At 56.5% G+C, this 19,903-nt stretch overlaps 1 pseudogene; it reads right to left on the minus strand.

The window, feature by feature from the left end:
- Positions 1-396: 396 nt before the first annotated feature.
- Positions 397-18,399, minus strand: LOC120679636 (annotated as a pseudogene).
- Between the last annotated feature and the right edge of the window lie 1,504 nt (positions 18,400-19,903).

Raw genomic sequence — 19,903 nt, forward strand, 5'->3', positions numbered from 1 at the left:
TCATGGCACAACAGCTGCCAACTCATTTTTTTTAATTCTGTGAGCATGGTTTTTTTGTTGTTGTTGGAGCATCGGTCGCAAAATTGCCGAGACTTAAAAATCGCCGTGAACAACAAAAAAAAAAATCCACCGGTTGTTGGAACAGTCGTATCAACATCACGGGACATAATTTACACATCAAATAAAACATAGTTGGGTTAAACAAGCAGCATTGCTGTTCCATCAGATAACATCAATCTCTATTCAGAATACGTCAAAAAAAAATCTCTATTCAGAAACCACCAGGTACTTCCTACAGGAGAAAGACATTCAGAGAATCTAACTACACCATCCGTAGCAGCCAACTCTCGGGATTGCCTGAGCAGGCCGCAGATGAACAAGGGAGCCTGCAGGCGGCCTAGCCTAGCTCGCCTAGGACGAGGTGAACTTGGTGACGGACTTGTGCCCTCGGAGACGGCGTGCTTGGCGAGCTCCCCGGGGAGAACGAGGCGCACGGAGGTCTGGATCTCGCGGTAGGTGATGGTGGGCTTCTTATTGCCGCGCGAGCTTGGCCGCCTCGGCCGCCAGCTTCTCAAAGATGTCGTTGATGAATGAGTTCATGATGGACATGGCCTTGGAGAAGATGCCGATGTCCGGGTGCATCTGCTTCAGCACTGTCGGGTACCATGATTAGGGGTACCCTAATCAGGGGACCAATATCACCCTAAAAACACAAACACATGCTGGACAACCGGGCCCACGAAAGCCTACAGCCTCCTTCCAATCTGGAAGAAAGGAAAGGACTCAAAGAAGCCCAACGCACGGCCCACGTACGCAGTGCGGCCCATCCGCACCCCCCTCGGACCCGCGGGGTGATCTCTGCCTCGCTCGAGGGCTCCCCGCCGAATCCCTCGACCGCGCCCCGCGCCTCCGCCTCGCTCGAGGGTAGCGAGCCTACCCTCGGAGGGGCGAATCATCTCCACCTCACTCGAGGCCACCCCTCGACGGAAAGGACAAACGACCCTTCCGGTCTATCGCCCGCCGTACGGAGGCATTAATGCCAATCACTCCTCCATAGCGCCCGTGTCAGACGGCATCAAGCCGCCATTCTCCACAGTGGCTGTGACCGGAGTCTCGTCCGCCAACTCCGGTCACTGCTCCGCCATTCCGGACGCTGTGACAACACTGTGGGAACCTGCGACGCAGTGCAAGACGTGCTCGGCACTACTCCAGCTACTGTACTGCCAACTCCCCATACCTCCTTCGTACTTTCCCTTCCGCTGAGCCTTCGAATGGCATGGGCACGACCCTCGGAAGCAGCTCCGGCCTTGACCAGGACAAGACCCTGGCCTGTAAGACCCTCAGAACGCCGCCACGCCACGCCTGGAGGACGGTCCCCCCCACAGCAACGACCACGCCGCCCGCTGGAGCCGCCAGAACGCCGGCGCGATCTCTGCAAGACCAAGGACGATGTCCAGGACGACTGCCACGCCTGGCGCCATACCCCACAGTGTACTTCCCACAGTGCTCGACCACTGCACCCCTACAATTTAGGGAGAAGACGACGACTTTCACGATCCCCTGTGCATGTGCACCATCCCTTCTTGTGTCTATAAAAGGATGAGCCGGGCTTTCCCTTAAGGGGTCGGCCCATTCGATAGAACACAATGCTCAGCACTGCTCACAGAGCACATATGCTCTTCTGAGCCCTGATATTGGCACTCACCTCAATCAACTCCCCCTCTAGCAGAGACTCGGGAGCTTCCCTCCCTCTCTCGCCTCGCTTGTACCCCCTACTATAGGCACCCCCGGTGAAAGACAGTACAGTGCTCTCGCACACCCCTTTGCTGGACGTACGGCCCCACGGCCGGAACCAGGATAAACCTGTGCGTTACTGTGTTGCCTCTTGCATCAATATTTGGGACGAGGAACACGCAGCATCATCACTAGTTGGGTCCGGCTCGCCGGGTCAGGACACCGACAGTTGGCGCGCCAGGTAGGGGCCGTTGCGTGACATTTCTCTTTTGTTCCCATTTGATCTCCAGGGATGGCGAGTAGATCCAACCCATTCCCCATGGCGCCTCGGATCCGCTCCCAGCGGGATACGTGATTTGGTTCGGGAGTCTTGAGTTCAGAGCAACCGGCAACGGTTACCTCATGGAGCTCCTCTCGCCCAGACGTAGCCCTGACACTCCGACTTCACCAGCCCGGCGCAATAGGCGCTCGGGCCAGCACTCGCGACAAGCACACATGGAGCGGCGCTGGGCGGCACGCCTCAGCTCCCCCACGTGGGTTGAGGTTGCCATGTCGCAGCTCAGCGTCGCGGCCGACAGGACCACCGCTTCGTCATCACGTGCCTCGGCGTCCTTTACGCCGGCACCATCATCGACTGCAGCCCCAGTACCTCTCAGGGGGGCGCGACTGTGCCGTCGCCCTTTCCCTTCAGGATGCGTAACGCTGCCACCTATGCCTCTTCGTCCAGCACCAACTTCGCTGAGTACGAGGATCTGCCGGGTCATCACCTCCTGTCGATCCGCAACCTCATCGCATCATCTCCTGACGACTCCTACCCCGAGACAGTGAGCTCGATCGCCGACGACATCATCTTCTTCAGGGACGACTTCACGGCCGAGGAGGCCGAGGACTACTCCGGGGTCCGCGACCCCGACGCTTTCCGCTCGTTCCAGCTCACGGCGGTTTACTGCCTCACCTACTCCGAGGACTCCAGCGAGGGGGATTATGATCCCACTCGGGAGTGCTTCATGGCCAAGCTCGCGAACAGGCAAAATGACAACGCTCCGGGCAATGACGGGAACGGCGGGGCGGACGCGCAGGCAAACCAACCAGTGGTGCCGGCCGCGACCCCTTTGTCTTCTTCAAGCTCGGCGACACAGCAGGCACAGTTGGCACAGCTCAAGGAGCTTCAAGCCAAGCTCGACGAGCAGCGTCGGCAGACACAGGAGCTGCGCACCGCACTCGAGCAGCAGCGCACCGCGCGTGGCGCACATGCCCAGGCGGCGGCACACATTGCCCGGGAGCAGATCCTAGCCGATAACAACGTCGACAAACCTCCGGAACTGAAAACGGCCGGCGAAAAACTCGTCGCTGCGGCCTACCTACTCCAAGCAATGCCCGAGCCGTCGACGACTTCGGGTCACAACCTGCGCCGCGAGGCACAGGCGCTCATCGAACAAGCTGATGTGCAGCAGGCCGAGAGCTTTGCATCTCGCATGAGCTCGATAGTCCCGAAGCAGCCCGGTGGGACTGCACGGCAGGACCACGAGGTTTCGGTGCACACTGCACCATGAGGGAAGGGAAAGGCAGCCGCAGCGCACGGTGCGAAGGTAGCCGCAGCGCACGACCACATCGGGAAGACTCCTGCAAGGGAGCGACTCCACAACACGCGCGGACATGACGGTGTAAGGATCACCGGGGTGTCCGACCCTAGAGGGGGAGGGGGTGAATAGGGTCGCTAATCGCTTTTTAACCTAGGGCTCAATCTAATTGCATAAGATAAACCTAATACGTCCTACACATGCTAGTTATGACTAATGTTTATCTATGCTACCCTCTACTTACCCCAAAAGACTTGCAACCTATTGCCAATCCTAATCAAACTAACTAGGAAAGTAAAGGTAGCAAGAAAGAGTAAATGCGGAAACGTAATGCGGTAAGTAAAGCGGTAAGGGAGAGGATATGCAAACTCCCGTGAAGACACCAAGACACACGATTTAACGTGGTTCGGTTAGGACACCAAAGTCCCTCCCTACGTCCACGGCCACTTGTCCAACACGAACAAGTGTGATGCCGAGTCTCTTCACTCGATCACCGTCTTGCCACGCCTCCAAGGCTCCCGACAAGTAAAGGCTAAGTGACGCCAAGTCACAAAGAGGAGGTCACCGCCACAGTCTATCTCGAAGCGTCACCACGGCACCGTCTTCACTATCTTGGACCTTTAACACCAAGTAGGGGCCTCCTTCCCCGCACAAAGTGTCGTTGCCACTCCACACTAAGTCGGAGGGTCACATGACGAGTACACAAGGTGCTTGCCGTAGCAAGGCTTTCTCTCAAGCTAGTTCTCTCAAGAACTAAGCCTAAACTAGCACTAAGCACTTTCACAAGTATGCTTAAGCATATATGATGTACAATGAAGCTCTATGGTGGTTGGAGATGATCTTTAGCTCTTGTATACTTCCTTGAACTCCAGCACACTCAAATGACCCGGCCTTGGGGGTATATCTAGGCAGCACAAGCAAATATAGCCGTTGGAGAAAAGCTGCCCGAAATGTGCTTAACGCCGGTTAATCCGACGTACCCCAAAAGCCATCATCGGTTTAACCGGTGTATGTAAACTGCCACTTGAAAAACTAGCCGTTAGCAATCAACCGGTGTAACGCCGGTTTAACCGATGTAATCAACCGGTGTATGTAATATTAGCGTCGGTTTAACCGGTGAGTGTAACTTCTTCGCGTTCCTCCAAAAACCACCTCTCTGGACAACTGAACCGATGCAATTGACCGATGCATCGTCGGTTCAACTGGTGTATGTAATTTCCTTGGTCTTCATCTGCCAATGCACCGACGTATATAACTTCCGTAGCGTCGGTTCATCCGGTGTAAAACCCTAGCCCGCAGACCTTGGAGCTCATGGGGATCGGATTGAACAAGCTCCGGCCTAGCAGGTCGCCATTCCATGGCGTTGCGCCGGGGAAGCGAGTCCAACCCCTCAGCCAAATCGACCTACCCGTCTGTTTCGGCACGGCAGCCAACTTCCGCAAGGAAGTACTCACCTTCGAGGTGGTGGGGTTTCGGGGAGCCTACCGTGCCATCCTTGGTCATCCCTGCTATGCCAAATTCATGGCCATCCCCAACTACACATATCTCAAGCTGAAGATGCCGGGCCTGAGGGGTATCATCACCGTCGGTTCCTCGTTCGAGCACGCCTACGAGTGCGACGTCGAGTGTGTCGAGCACGCGGAGTCTCAAGCGGAGGGCGAGGCCCTCGCAGCCACCCTCGACAAGATGGCAAGCGAGGCCTTGGACTCCACGCACCGACACGCGGGCAGCTTCGAACCCGCCGAGGGTATCAAGAAGGTGCCCCTCGACCCGAATCACCCTGACGACAAGGCGTTGTAGGTCAGCGCCACCCTTGACAACAAATAGGAAGTGGTGCTCGTCGACTTTCTCCACGCCAACGCAGACATCTTTGTGTGGAGCCTCTCAGACATGCCTGGCATACCGAGGAGGTCGCCGAGCACTATCTTGATATCCGACCCAACTGCAAGCCGGTGAAGCAGCGCCTGTGACGCTTCGACGAGCTCAAGCGCCGGGCGATCGGCGAGGAGCTGCATAAACTTCTGGCAGCCGGATTCATCAAGGAGGTATTCTATCCCGAGTGGCTAGCTAATCCTGTATTTGTGAAGAAAAAGAATGGAAGTTGGAGGATGTGCGTAGACTACACTAGTTTAAATAAAGCATGTCCGAAGGTTCCCTTTCCTTTGCCGCGTATTGATCAAATCGTAGATTCAACAGCGGGATGTGAACTTTTATCCTTTCTTGATGCTTATTCTGGTTACCACCAAATCAAGATGAAAGAGTCCGACCAGCTCGCGACCTCTTTTATCACACCTTTCGTCATGTACTGCTATGTCATGATGTCTTTTGGCCTCAGAAACGCCGGAGCTACATATCAGCGGTGTATGCTCCATGTATTCGGGGACCATCTCGGGCGGAACATAGAAGCATATGTCGACGACATCGTTGTAAAATCCAAGAAGGCGGACGACCTGGTAGCCGATCTCAGGATCGCATTCGTTTGCCTAAGGGCCAAAGGGGTAAAATTCAACCCGAGAAGTGTGTGTTCGGAGTCCCTCGAGGCATGCTCTTGGGCTTCATTGTCTCCCAGCGGGGCATCAAACCCAACCCTGAGAAAGTCTCGGCCATCACTCGGATGGGACCGATCCGAGACCAAAAGGGGGTACAGAGGGTCATGGGATGCCTAGCGTCCCTCAGCCGATTCGTCTCGCGTCTCGGTGAGAAAGGCTTGCCTCTGTATCGACTCCTGAGGAAAACTGAGTGCTTCACGTGGACCCCTGAGTCTCAAGAAGCCCTCGACATACTACAGTCATCGCTCACTCACGGCCCCATTCTCACACCACCCATAGACAGCAAGTCTCTCTATCTGTACATAGCTGCGACGACCCAAGTGGACAGCGCGGTGATCGTTATCGAAAGACAAGAGGAGGGCCATGCTCTGCCTGTCCAACGGCCGGTGTACTACATCAGCGAAGTGTTGTCCGAAACCAAGACACACTATCCGCAGATCCAGAAGCTGCTATACGCAGTGGTTTTGGCTTGGCGCAAGCTGCGCCACTACTGCGAGGCCCATCCCGTCACCGTGGTCTCGTCTTTCCCTCTGGGAGAGATAGTCCGCAACAGGGAAGACGAGGGTAGAATAGCCAAGTGGTCCGTAGAGCTGATGGGAGAAACTCTCACCTACGCCCCTCGCAAGGCGATCAAGTCCCAAGTCTTGGCTGACTTCGTCGCTGAGTGGACGGACACTCAGCTACCTCCACCATAAATCCAAGCAGAATGCTGGACCATGTACTTCGACGGGTCGGTGATGAAAGCCACGCTGGCCTCCACTTCATCTCACCCCTCGGAAAGTATATGCGCTACGTAATATGCCTGCATTTCCCTACGTCTAACAACATGGCGGAGTACGAGGCCCTCCTTAGTGGCCTCTACATCTCCATCGAGCAAGGCGTCAAATGCCTCGACATACGCGGAGACTCTCAGCTCGTCATCGACCAAGTGATGAAGGAGTCTAGATGTCACGACCCGAAGATGGAGACATACTGCAATGCAGTACACCGCCTCGAAGACAAGTTTGACGGCATAGAACTCAGCCACGTCCCGCGCAAGTACAACGAGGATGCCGATGGACTAGCCAAGATCGCATCAGGGCGGACCACCGTCCCCCCGAACATCTTTGCTCGCGACATCGCCAAGCCCTCCATCGACTTCAAGGATCCGGCAGAACCAGGCCCCTCGAACGCCGGGCCCCCCGGCGGGAACCCCCCGACGGACGAGGCCGAGCCCGTGGACACTGACATCGAGACCTCCACCATGGACGAGGCCGAAGCAATGGGGATCGACGAGGCCCCAACTTCGCGAGACTGGCGCACCCAGTGCCTCGACTGGATGATTCGAGGGATCCTACCCTCGGACCGCGCTCAGGCACGGTGCCTCATTAAGCAGGCCAACTCCTTTGTCCTAATCGACGACGAGCTGTACAAACACAGTCCCTCGGGCGTTTTGCAGTGATGCATCCCCATCCCCTAGGGCAAGGAGCTAATCCGTGACATCCACGCTGGCACTTGCAGTCACCACACCGCGCCACGTACCCTCATGGGTAACGTGCTTCGACAAGGCTTTTACTGGCCCACCGCGGTCGCCGATGCCACCGACGTCGTGCGGGCCTGCGAGGGTTGCCAGTTCTACTCTCGAAAGACGCACCTCCCGGCCCACGCTCTGCAGACCATCCCCATCACGTGGCCGTTCGCCATGTGGGGTTTGGACCTCGTTGGCCCGCTGCAGAAGGCGCCCGGGGGCTATACCCACTTGTTGGTGGCAATCGACAAATTCTCCAAGTGGATCGAGGCTCGACCTATCGGCAAGATTAGATTCGAGCAAGCTATTCTGTTCTATACTGACATTGTCTTCAGGTTCGGGGTCCCGAACTCGATCATCACCGACAACGGCACCTAGTTCACAGGCAAAAAATTCTTGGCAATCTGCGACAGCTACCACATACGTGTGGACTGGCCGGCTGTGGCGCACCCATAGACGAATGGGCAAGTGGAGCGTGCCAATGGCTTGATCGTCCAAGGACTGAAGCCAAGGATCTTCAACAAGCTGAATAAATTTGGCCGGAGGTGGCTCATAGAGCTACCCTCGGTTATTTGGAGCCTGAGGATGACCCAAGCAGAGCCACGGGCTTTACCCTGTTCTAACTCGTCTATGGCGCCGAAGCCATGCTCCCCACGGACCTGGAGTACGGGCCACCGAGGCTCAAGGCCTATCAAGAGCAGCAGAACCAGCAAGCCCGCGAGGACACACTGGATCAAGTGGACGAGGCTCGAGATGTGGTGCTCCTATACTCTGCGCGTTATCAGCAGTCCCTGCGAAGATATCAGGCGCAGAGAGTTCGGCGCCGATACCTCAACAAAGGGGACTTGGTGCTAAGGCTTCGACAGGACAACAAGGGCCGCCACAAGCTCTCACCACTGTGGGAAGGCCCATACATCATCGCCGAGGTGCTCAAGCCCGGCACGTACAAGCTGACGAACGAAAACGGTGAAGTCCTTACCAATGCTTGGAACATACAACAACTACGTCGCTTCTATCCTTAAAGTTCCAAGCTATTTGTACATCGTTTGTACTCGCATTTACGATTTCCCGAAACAATAAAGGAGTATGCTTTACTTGTTTATTTTTTGGGAACTTTCCGGACCCTCGGGGGCTCGGAGGCGCATGAACACTGAGGTACGCCTGGCTTTACCCTCGGCAAAGCCAAGCCTCCCTCGGGGGCTACTACGGGGGGAACCCCCGAACGTCCCCAAAAAATCGTCAACATTTTTTCAAAAAATTTCCATATCTAAGTTTCTCGTATACTTGGAAAAAACAGACGCGAGGCATGAGCAACTATGGTACGGGGCCGGCCGAGTCGTGGGGCCGCCTACGCCTCCGGGATATGGCACCCCCCTCACCACCTCACGCATAAGTCGCTTATGAACGCGAAATTCCTCGCAGAAGTTTACCAAAGTCGCATACGAGAACACGGAAATAGAGTAAAGAAAACGAGGGCTCGAATGCACAAGGCCTCGATGGGCCACATTGTCGATTTACAACAACCAATTTCTTGCATCCACAAGTACTATTACGATAAAGTACTAACTTATTACATGGGCTCTGAGGCCCAGACTACCTACAGGTTATCATCCCCCCCCCCCTTGCGTGTCTTCTACAGCATCGAATTCGGCTATAGGCGGGATGTCGGCTTCTAGCTTCGCGGCCAGGACGGTGGCGAACCCCTCGACAGTGGCATCGGCATCATCCATGATGGCCGACGCAGTGTCCGGGCTGGCATCGTTGGGGACCACGTATCCCGACGACACTCTCTGGAGGTCCCTGATGTAGTGCGTCGAGGCCACAGCGAGGGCTCGCAGGACACCAAGGCCGAAGGTGCTCTTGGCGTGCTCGGAGATCCAGCCACCAAGTGCTCACATGCGGCTGATCACCGAGCTACCAGACACGGCGCCCTCCCCCTCGAGCTCCTGGCACACACTCACAGCGGTCCGCTCCAGGTCAGTGTATTCAGCCTGCACCGCCATGAGCACGGTGTTGACCGCCTCCTTCGCCGCAGTCTCGTCCGCCACTCTCTGCCTCAGCTCTGATAAAAGGAACCAAGATAAGCTACGATAAATTAGAATCCAACAAAAGCGAAATCTCGAGCACTCACCCGCGATATTCTTCTGCGCTTTCTCCTGCTGGACTCGGGCGGCCTCTTCGAGCGGGGACAAGGAGTCCTCCTTGTCCTTGAGGGCAGCCTCCGTGTTCCGGATGGCCACCTCCTTTTCCTCGAGGGCTTTGCCCTTTTCCTCAAGGGTCCCGGAGAGCATGGCAACGGTTGCCTTCTCGCGCTAGAGCTCGACCTCCTTGCCTTGGAGCTCGGCCTCCTTCTGCTCGAGCGCCGTCCTAACACGGTGCAGCTCAGCAGTCTGCGCCTCGGCCTCCTGAGCCTTCTGCTCTGCCGCGGCCCTCCGGGCGTCGCGCTCACCGGCGGTCCACGCCAGCTCTTCCTCTAGCACCCGCTGACGCGCCCCCAGATCTGTCATCTTGGTGTTGGCGTCGATGTTCTTGAGCACCAAGTCGGCATTGTGCTGCCCAAGCCAGCGCATTTGGGAGTACAGCCGGGTCAGCTCATCGCTCTTTTTGCGCGAAATGTCCCTCAGCCGCTGCAAGTGGAAGAGCATGAATGAAAGGCACAAAATCAAGGCCAAATACAAATGATTCCGGGGAGAGAGCCATCTACCTGGCTGATCTGGAAATCCATTGTTCTATGGAGCTCCAAGACGCGGTCGAGGTGGCCCAGAATCTCTGAGCCGACCTCGAACTGCGCCTTCTAGACGGCTTCCTCCTCATGCTCGTTGTGGAGAAACTCCAAGGGGACCCCGGACTAGATGATCACCCTGTGACGGGGCCCCTCGGACGTCCCCGCGTTGAGTACCTCCTCAGAGGCCGACGTGAACTCGAGTCCCCGAACTTCTCGCTGCTCTCCGGCAGCTGCACCACCGGCACCACGTTCTCCGGCGCCGTTTGCGTCGTCACCGCTGTAACAACACCGCCATCCAGGCCACCGCAGGCTCCGGGATGCAGGTTTCCTCCGCTGCCGGCACCCTTGGCGCCAACTCCTCCTCCGTGACACCCTCAACCCCAGCCCTCGGGGGCTCAATGACGAGGGTCTCCACCTCTATTTGGCTGGCGGGGCACTCCGAGACGTCCCTAGCAGCTCCTTCTCCTGCGACCGGCCGGGCGGCGCTATCCGTGTCGCCCCGACCAGCCTCGACTTCAACGTCCGGCCGGGTGGCGTCATTTGCGCTGCCCCGGTCGACCTCCCCCTCGGCGTCAGCCTGAGCGGCCGTTACAGCGCCGCCCTGGCCGGCGTCGCCCTTGCTCTCCGTCGCTCGAACCTGTTGGGCCTTCTGGGCCCCTCGAGCCATCGCCTCCTGGAGCTTCGCGGCCTCCGCCACAATGTCCATGACGGGCAGGGGCTGCGGTGCCGTGTGAGGCGTGGCACGCGCCCCGGTCTTGAGGGCCTTGGTTGGCGCAAGCTGGGCTGCATTCCTGGCAATGGCCCCCGAGCTGGTAATCGGGGAAGAAGCGCTGAAGTCAGCAGGATTGGGGGGTCGATTAAACGAACGCGAAGAATAAAATCAAAATCATTTACCCTGACCGGGTGCTCATGCTGCGCTTGACCGAGCCGCTCCTTCGGGCCCCGGCACACTGACGCCTCTCGATGACTGACCCGAGGGCGTCGTCCTCAGATCGGCTTGGAGCCTCAGAGCTGTCTGCGTGGGCGTCTCTGCACTCGCCGCGGACCCGCCGTCACCCGTCGACACCACGGGCGCGGGTGTCCTCCTACCCGTCGCCGGTGGAGACGACCTCTGTCCTGTCATGGGCATAGACAATCTCCCTCCCGCTGCCGGCGTGGGCGACCTCCGCCCCACCCCTATGAGGGGCGGATCCACCAACGACCCCGACGTGAGCCTCGCCTCACCCAGCGTCACGGGCACATCCTCGTCGCCAGCCCCTCGATAGACCGGCGGGGAATCCGCGCCAGTCGCAGGCTCGTCGTCATTCCAAAAGTTTATCTCAGCATCCGAGGAGCCCTCCTCCTCCTCCTCGGTGGACTCGGGCCGCGGCTTTCCCTTTGCGTGTGCAATTTTGCACGTCTTATCGTGCTTTTCCTTCCTCTTCCTCTTCCTGGCGGCGGCCGCCTCCACCGCGTCCTTCTGTTTCTTCATCACCTCTGCGTGCAGGCGGTTGACTTCGCGTTCCTCCGGGACCGGAGGCCTCGAGGTGTAGCCCCTATGGCTCACCTCCTGTGAAACGCAACCAAGTCAGAATCAGGGAGAAGGGAGAGGAGAAGCACAAATGGGCAACGAATTGAAACTGGAACTTACCACAGAAAGGTACCCCGTCTCGGGGCGCATCTAGATCTCCCAAAGATCGTTCGGGCTATCAAGGAACTCCGCCACTGCGTTCTTCGCCCTCCGGGCAGCGATGTCGCGGGGGAGCAGCACGTACGACGTCCTCGAGCCCGTGCTCGAGGCCTCGGGGGTGAGGTCGAAAATCGGCAGGCTCCTCTCCATGAGAGGAATCACCCTCTGCCAGTGAAAGTTCGCGATGACGGCCGCCGCCGTCAACCCCCTCCTCACCAGATGCCGCAACGCATTGGTGAGCACCTCGATCCTGGCTTGATGCGGTGGGGGCGATACCCCCTAGTTCCACTTCTCCGGCCTCTCCCGGAGCACCTTATTGGTGAACGCCGGGAGCCTGTTGCCAAAGTTGCGCAGGTAAAACCACCCTCGGGTCCACCCGGCGTTGTTCGTTGTCATCCTGTTGGGGATGTACAAATTCTTCCGGGTTGGGCACAAGTGGAGCATCAGACCGTCGGCGCGGGTGAACCTCTTTGGCTGGCTCCGCACGTTCTCAATGAAGAGCTCGCCGCGGAACAAATGGATCCATAGATCCCAGTGCGCCTCGATCCCTAGATACCCCTCGCAAACAGCGATGAAGACCGCCGCCTGCGAGATGGAGTTGGGGCCGAAGTTGTGCAGCTCCACCCCGTAGTACTCGCACAGCGCCCGCATGAATCTGCCGACGGGGACGCCGAATCCCCGCTCGTGGAGTCGCACGACGCTCATGACGTAGCCCTCGGGGGGATTCGGTTCGGTCTCCTTTGGCCGCGGGGGAATCCACGCCGGCCTCTCCGAGTTGATGTTCATCGGCAGCAGCCTATCGGCGACCAGCTGCTCCAAAACTGCCGCGGTGGCGGTGGACTTCCCCCACGGCAACGGTTCCTGGACATCCGACATCGCTTCGAACCGCTGAGGGATGCGGGAAGGCAAGCTCAACGATGGCTAAGGTGCGCTCTCACTCTCTCCTTCTTCCTCCTCTCGCTCTCGGCTCTAGGCTCAGGATGCAAGGGAGGCGGAGAAGGCAGGGGAGACGAAGGCAAAGTGGCCAGGCAAGCCCAAACAATCCCCCTTCCCCGCTTTTATCCATCAAGACGGGCGGATTCCCCGCCGTGGCCCGAATCCACCGCATTGAATGCGGTAGGTTTTGTTGTCGCTGACGGCTGGGCCCCATGACCACGGAGTCTCCGTGCGCGCTTGGCAATAATTACGGCGCGGTAACCGACGGGCGGGATGCAACTGTAGCACTGTTCCATCCGTCAAGCCGCCGCCCACGCCTCTTCGCCTACCCGAGGTAGCCGCTTGAAAAGGCGCGCCCGCACTGCCCCGCATGTACCGGGCTACGTCGCCCACGACCAGCGGAAGACCCACGCGCACGACCTACGACTCCGCGCCGTTTGCGAACCATGACGGAATATTCCTTTCAGGGGCTCTTCACCCTCGAAGGAACCTTATTCCAAGGTCTTACTGATCAAGGGTTCGAAGCCTGGCCCATCGAGGGTTCGACAGGCACCCCAGATCGCCAGAGTCAGGGACTGCATGGATGTGCCGTACAAGCTGCCCTCGAACGCGGAGTTCGAGACACCCTACGCAGTGTTCAAGGCCAGTAGAGGGTGCCTAGCAGAGGGATCCCATCGAGGGAGAGCATCGAGCCCTCGGACCCTATCGAACGGGTCCGAGCCCCGCCTAGCGAACCTTTCCGAGTGCTTTATGTGACGTGTCCACAGACCACGAGTCGACCCTTATCGAACGGGGCACGGACGTCCACTTGACCCACCCGATAACAGCTCACTGAAGCAGCCATAGCTCGCGGCCCGGGCATGGGTAGCATGGTGCGCTTCACCCCTCCTCCCTACGGAAGGCGATGAGGGTCGAAATAAAAGTCGAGTGTCCCCTGAATGCCTTCGTGTGGGCCAGGGCTTGGGGGCTCCTCGCACACCGCAGCTCAGGCCGCACCCTCGAATGGATCACAACCGTCGATTATAAAGTTCCACGTGTTTAACCAAAACCCCGACTCTTAACGCGCGCCTGCCAGATGGTTTAGCAGGACCCCGAGTCGCTGCGCCAGCATGAAAAATAGTGAGGCCGGCTGAAAGGAATGCCGATGCCGGCTGAAAAAGATGCTGGACGGCCACCCCAGTAAAGCAACCAAGCATGGCGACGTTTATAGCCCTTGGACAAGTGCAAACACTCCTCCAAGGCCTCGGGGGCTACACCCGCGGGTGCACTGGCGCGCCCCCATGGAGGAAAGTTCACACATTTGAGGACCAAAATCCTCTGCAGGCTTCCTCGAACGCCCTCAGCAGCACGACGTCGACATGCCCAGCGGCGGCACCATGGTACTCGAGGCGACTATGATCTGCATAGGCAACTCGGATTGGCCACCTCACTGCTTCTCCAGCGACAAACCCAGACTATGGATCAAACTCCTCCAACAATGCTCCCCAGAGCACCGTTGTGCCCTCGCCGGGCAAACTAAGGCCGCCGTGGTCAGTACTCGAGCCACACCCTCGAAGGGTTAAGCCTCTGCGGGGCTGATGCACACCATTACACCCTTGGTCATCCTCTCCGCGAGGAAGAAGGAGACTTCATTGCTCTTTGCAAACAAAGATTACAAAGGGTTACCAGCTTGAAGCCGTCGAAAAGTACAAACGCATTGCCACCTGCGTGGTAATTTTCCCTGTCTTGGGGATGAGCGAGCGCCGATGAAGAGCACCGAGTCCTTGGCCGACATGACGACCAAGCTGCTCGGGATCGCGAGGAGCAGCCCCCAGACCGCACGGGTCCGGCGGGATTCCCTCCTCACAAGCTTTCTTCTAGCGTCTCCCCCACCGAAGACTCTGTGGGGGGTCAAGCTGGCAGACAGCACCCTCTGCACCATCTCCCTGAGAGCGACATTGTCGCCAAGAGGGACGATGCGAAGAACGGCCACCAAACCTGGCGCCAACGCCATGGTCAGGCATCTCAACGCCCCTTCAGGCTGAGGGACATCACAGAGGTAGGGTCCCATAGGCCCAATGTTCTTCTGCTAATCCCACTGAAGCCGAGGGACGGTGAGCACGCCCTCTCCGGCTTTCTCCCACCGCTCGCAAGCATTCTTCTAGCATCAAAGCCTAAAGAAGCCAGGCCACCTGGGGGACGACCGTGAAAGGCAAAGGGAAACATTACTAGACTTAGGCAATGCTAGAAGTAAGAGCATCGAAGTTGGAGAGGAAAAGGAGTCCCACGACCCCTATTTGTAGCTGCGTCGGGTGCCAAGCCTTAAGCCTGTCGCAGGGGGAAGGCTTGGACCGCCCGTGACAATGCGGCACCCCACGAGTGAAAGATGCCCTCGGTTACCATGCCGAGATGTGACCGGACAAAGCAAAGCCGAGCCCCTGGACGCAGAGCAGCGCAGCATTGTCACACTTGTTTATCCTTGATAATGGCATGAATTTAATATAAAAATCACTAACCGTCCTAACCCCGGCCTAATTATTGGTCATTTTCACACTTGCACATATATTTTGGAGGAACTTCGTTTTTGCAGGTTTTTGGCCTATTTTGGAGCATGAAATGACGAGACCCGTGATCGAGCGCTAACACGGAGAAAGACGAAGGCCAAAGCCCAAAGGAAGGACCAAAGCCCATGATTATTCGAAGCCCATTCATGCACATCCATCCTCCAAGAGAGCCCAAAGGACCAAGCCCACGAAGATGAGATCAAGATACATCGGGATTAAGCAAAGCAAATGAAGATTTAAGGAAGGATTCTCTATCCTATCCTTTCCTCGAAGATATCTCCAAGATAATGACGTCCAAAGGGGTGCAATCATGAAGGACATAAACTCTAGAAGATGCGAGGAGTCTACACGCGAAAGATGAGACCAAGGCGGGCGCAAAAGAGGGTAGGTCGCCCGGCCTAGGCCCATGAGCCGGCCGGTCTAGCCCGTTTCCGAGGCGGTTCGGCCTCCCATTCGACCGGTGGCTTCCTCGGCTCATAAATAGCTCGCACCTTATTCAACTCGCGGCATCCATCCACCCAGAACTCGACGAAAACCTAGGGCCAAGACCGGAGGGAGATGACGGCCGCCGCAAGTCTTCGAAGTTGTCTAGGAGATGGCTTAGGCCGCCCCTAGCCACCATGGCCTCCCTGCGTGGTTGTGTCATGGGGGAGTTCATGAGCTAGTTGGAGTCGTCAATGGTATGTACTCGGTGGTGACGATCCAAACGAATCTATTATGTGAGTAATGATAATCATGTCTTCCGAATCTTTTAGCAACCATGTTCTCTCTTTCGATTTCAGTTCTTTTCTTTGGGTTTGTTTCATCCTAGATCTATTATCGAGATAGATCGCTTAGCATGATCTTGTAGTCATGGTGGCTAGAGGTTCATGGCGGAACTACCAAAGGGGGTTCGACTTGCTTCAGGGTGCTTTCGTCCAAAGGGGGGGCGTCGTGACAGGGCGTTGCTTTAGTAGATGGGGTATCGATGGATCGGATTGGAGATTTTTGATTTAAAGATGCCATTGATTGAGATGCATGATTTATTTGCTCGTTAGCTTGAACTACAACTAGATGACAATAGGCCTAGTCATGTCTTTGTTTTTGCTATGGTTACGCCTATGTTCATGGATGAGATCAACCTTTACACAACACTCATATCTATTAAAAGTTACTCTATATGTGTAATTCATGCTTCATGTTAGGATAGATCCGTTAGATTAGATGGAAAACCTTGGGTAATTCTTTGTAGATCCACGGATTGATAAACCTTGGGGGAATAATATAAGGGAAAAGCTACACGATCCCGTGCGCTTGTGGTATATAAATTGGGGCGCTAAGGAGCGTCAACAGATGCGTCGCAAGGCAACCAGGGAAGGCAGGGCTGAGACCCTGAACGCGGGACAGCGCGGCAATAGCACCAGCTGCAGAGTAGCAAGCGCCATCATGGCCCTGACCTGCTCAGCACGATGACGCGTCTCGTCCCCGGAACAAAACAACAAGGGGCGCGCGCCTCAGAGTACTTTTTCTATAGACGCACTACCCCGACCGACGAGTTGTCACATCCACCAGGCAAGCACCCGGACGCGCCCGTCGGGAACGTGAAGCCGATCGGTCACATCAAGGGGAAAATCGCCAAAATACCCTTTGGCCGAATCCCCTGACTCGACCAAAGGCTCGGGGGCTACTGTCGGGCACCATGATTAGGGGCACCCTAATCAGGGGACCAAAATCGCCCTAAAAACGCAAACACATACTGGGCAACCGGGCCCACGAAGGCCTACAGCCTCCTTCCAATCTGGAAGAAAGGAAAGGACTCAAAGAAGCCCAATGCAAGGCCCACGTACGCAGTGCGGCCCATCCGCACCCCCCACAGACCTGCGGGGTGATCTCCGCCTCGCTCGAGGGCTCCCCGCCGAAGCCCTCGACCGCGCCCCGCGCCTCTGCCTCGCTCGAGGACAAACGGCCCTTCCGCTCGCCCACCCGCCGTACGGAGGCATTAATGCCAACCACTCCTCCACTGCGCCCGGGTCAGACGGCGTCAGGCCACCATTCTCCACAGTGGCTGTGACTGGAGTCTCGTCCACCAACTCCGGTCACTGCTCCGCCATTTCGGACGCTGTGACGACACTGTGGGAACCTGCGACGCAGTGCAAGACGTGCTCGGCACTGCTCCAGCTACTGTACTGCGAACTCCCCGTACCCCCTTCGTACTTTCCCTTCCGCGGAGCCCTCGAATGGCATGGGCACGACCCTCGGAAGCGGCTCCGGCCTTGACTAGGACAAGACCCTGGCCTATAGGACCCTCGGAACGCCGCCACACCACGCCTGGAGGACGGTACCCCCCACAGCAATGACCACGCCGCCCGCTGGAGCCGCCAAAATGCCGGCGCGATCTCCGCAAGACCAAGGACGATGCCCAGGACGACTGCCACGCCCGGCGCCATACCCTACAGTGTACTTCCCACAGTGCTCGACCACTGCACCCCCGCGATTTGGGGAGAAGACGACGACTTCCACGATCCCCTGTGCATGTACACCGTCCCTCCTTGTGTCTATAAAAGGAGGAGACGGGCTTTCCCTTAAGGGGGTCGGCCCATTCGGTAGAACACAACGCTCAGCACTGCTCACAGAGCACATATGCTCTTCTGAGCCCTGATATTGGCACTCACCTCAATCAACTCCCCCTCTAGCAGAGACTTGGGAGCTTCCCTCCCTCTCTCGCCTCGCTTGTACCCCCTACTACAGGCACCCCCAGTGCAAGACAGTACAGTGCTCTCGCACACTCCTTTGCTGGATGTACGGCCCCACGGCCGGAACCAGGATAAACCCGTGCGTTACTTTGTTGCCTCTTGCATCAACATCTGGGACAAGGAACACACAGCATCATCACTAGTTGGGTCCGGCTCGCCGGGTCAGGACACCGACAAGCACCTTGAAGATGTAGATCTTGTACGTCTCCACGCTCTTCTTCGCTTTCTTCTTGCCCTTCTTCCCCTCGCCACTGCCCTCCTTGGACTTGCCCGCGGGGAGGTGCTTCTCGGCCTTGGGCTTCTTCCCGGCGGGAGCCTTCTCCGCCGCGGGCTCCTCCTCCGCAGGCTTCTTTGCCGCGGGCTTCTTCTCCGCCTTCGGCGCCATGGGTCGCGGCGGCGGCTGCTCGGATTCGCAGTGGAGGGGAGGGGATTTGCGCGGTCGGCGGGTTTGGTGGGGAGGTTGTGCTTGCTGTTGGCGCTGGGGAGCAATAGGAGGGGAGAGGCGAGCGCTGATTGGTGGAGAGGCAGGTGCCGTGGATCGCGGGCTTGAAGCGGAGTGGGCCGTTGGTGCTTCGGCCTTGTTTGGTTCCACAAGGATTCTAGCGCGCACACTTCCCGAAAAGAGAATCTCGCATGCATGGTGTACTAAATGAAGTCTATTTGCAAAACTTTTTAGGGATGGGTGTAACTTTTCGCGACGAATCTAATGACGGTAATTAATCGATGATTTGCTACAGTGACCACCCTCTAATTGTGTGGTCAAAGGAATCATTAGATTATTCAGGGTCACTAGCGCGGGGATTCTGTAGTTGGTTTTGTAAACTGGGTTTGGTTGACACCATAATTAGCGGTCAAAGTAACACGGGGACAAAACCAAATAAGGCCTTCCTCGCACGGACGGCCGCGATGCGGCTTCGACGCGGATCGCTGACGTGGCACGGGCGAGGGCGAGAGGGGATGGAGCCATGGAGGGAATGTGAAAATGCATCTCGGTCGCGCTGCCAAATTTTGCCGCCCGCGTTTGCTATACAGTCAGGTGCTAGAATGGCGAACGGATTTCTTGTTTTGAAAAGAATGACTATCCGTTTTCAATTCATTTTGATTTCAATTTGAAAACCGACTTCTTACGCTACACGGCTATATCAAATAATTACCGAACCGATCCTAAAACATATTTGGTATCATCTAGAATTAAACTTCGGGCTTGATTAAACTTTAGATAATCTGAATAGGTGATATTACTTTCACATATAAACATTATCTTGTTCGAAACATCTGGGACTAATTTTAAGTGACCAAACATTAGGTGACTAAATTTCGGTTCATTCCTATTTGAATCAATGGGCCTAAATTTACGTTGGACGCATAGAAAATATAGAAATATCCTTTTTGCCTTTAGATTTTGTTGATATTGTGCCTTACATGCACATTGTGAGGGGTAGTTTAGTCTTTGTGCAGTTCATTGGTTATTTTAGTCCAAATTAAATGATTTTTGAGGACTAATGAACTAAACTTTAGTAGTAGCTAAATTTTGGTCTACTTTTTAGTTCACCTGTTTGAATCACCTAATAGACTAAAAGTTGGATCCAAAATTTAGTCCATGAATTATGACAGTGTGCGATTACCGCTAGTAGGGATTACTGGGAATTCCCGTTTAGAGATTTGGCCAGGAGTATAAATCGCGCAAGAATCTCCTCTAAGGAAGCGGGTTGAGATGGTGGATTTAGACAGGTTCAGACCGCCCGGAGGCGTAACACCCTACGTCCTGTATGTGTGGTGATTGGTTCTTTGATGATCCCAAGTTGGAAAGTCCAAGCCCGGAACCAGTGTATCAGTTAGGTGTCGAAAAGATAGGTCCCCTTACATGTCTTGGGATCCTTCTATTTATAGACTATCTCTGCTTTCTCTGTTGTCCTCTAACTAATGTG

The sequence above is a fragment of the Panicum virgatum genome, chromosome 6N, assembly GCF_016808335.1.
Source record: "Panicum virgatum strain AP13 chromosome 6N, P.virgatum_v5, whole genome shotgun sequence".
Lineage (NCBI taxonomy): Eukaryota > Viridiplantae > Streptophyta > Magnoliopsida > Poales > Poaceae > Panicum > Panicum virgatum.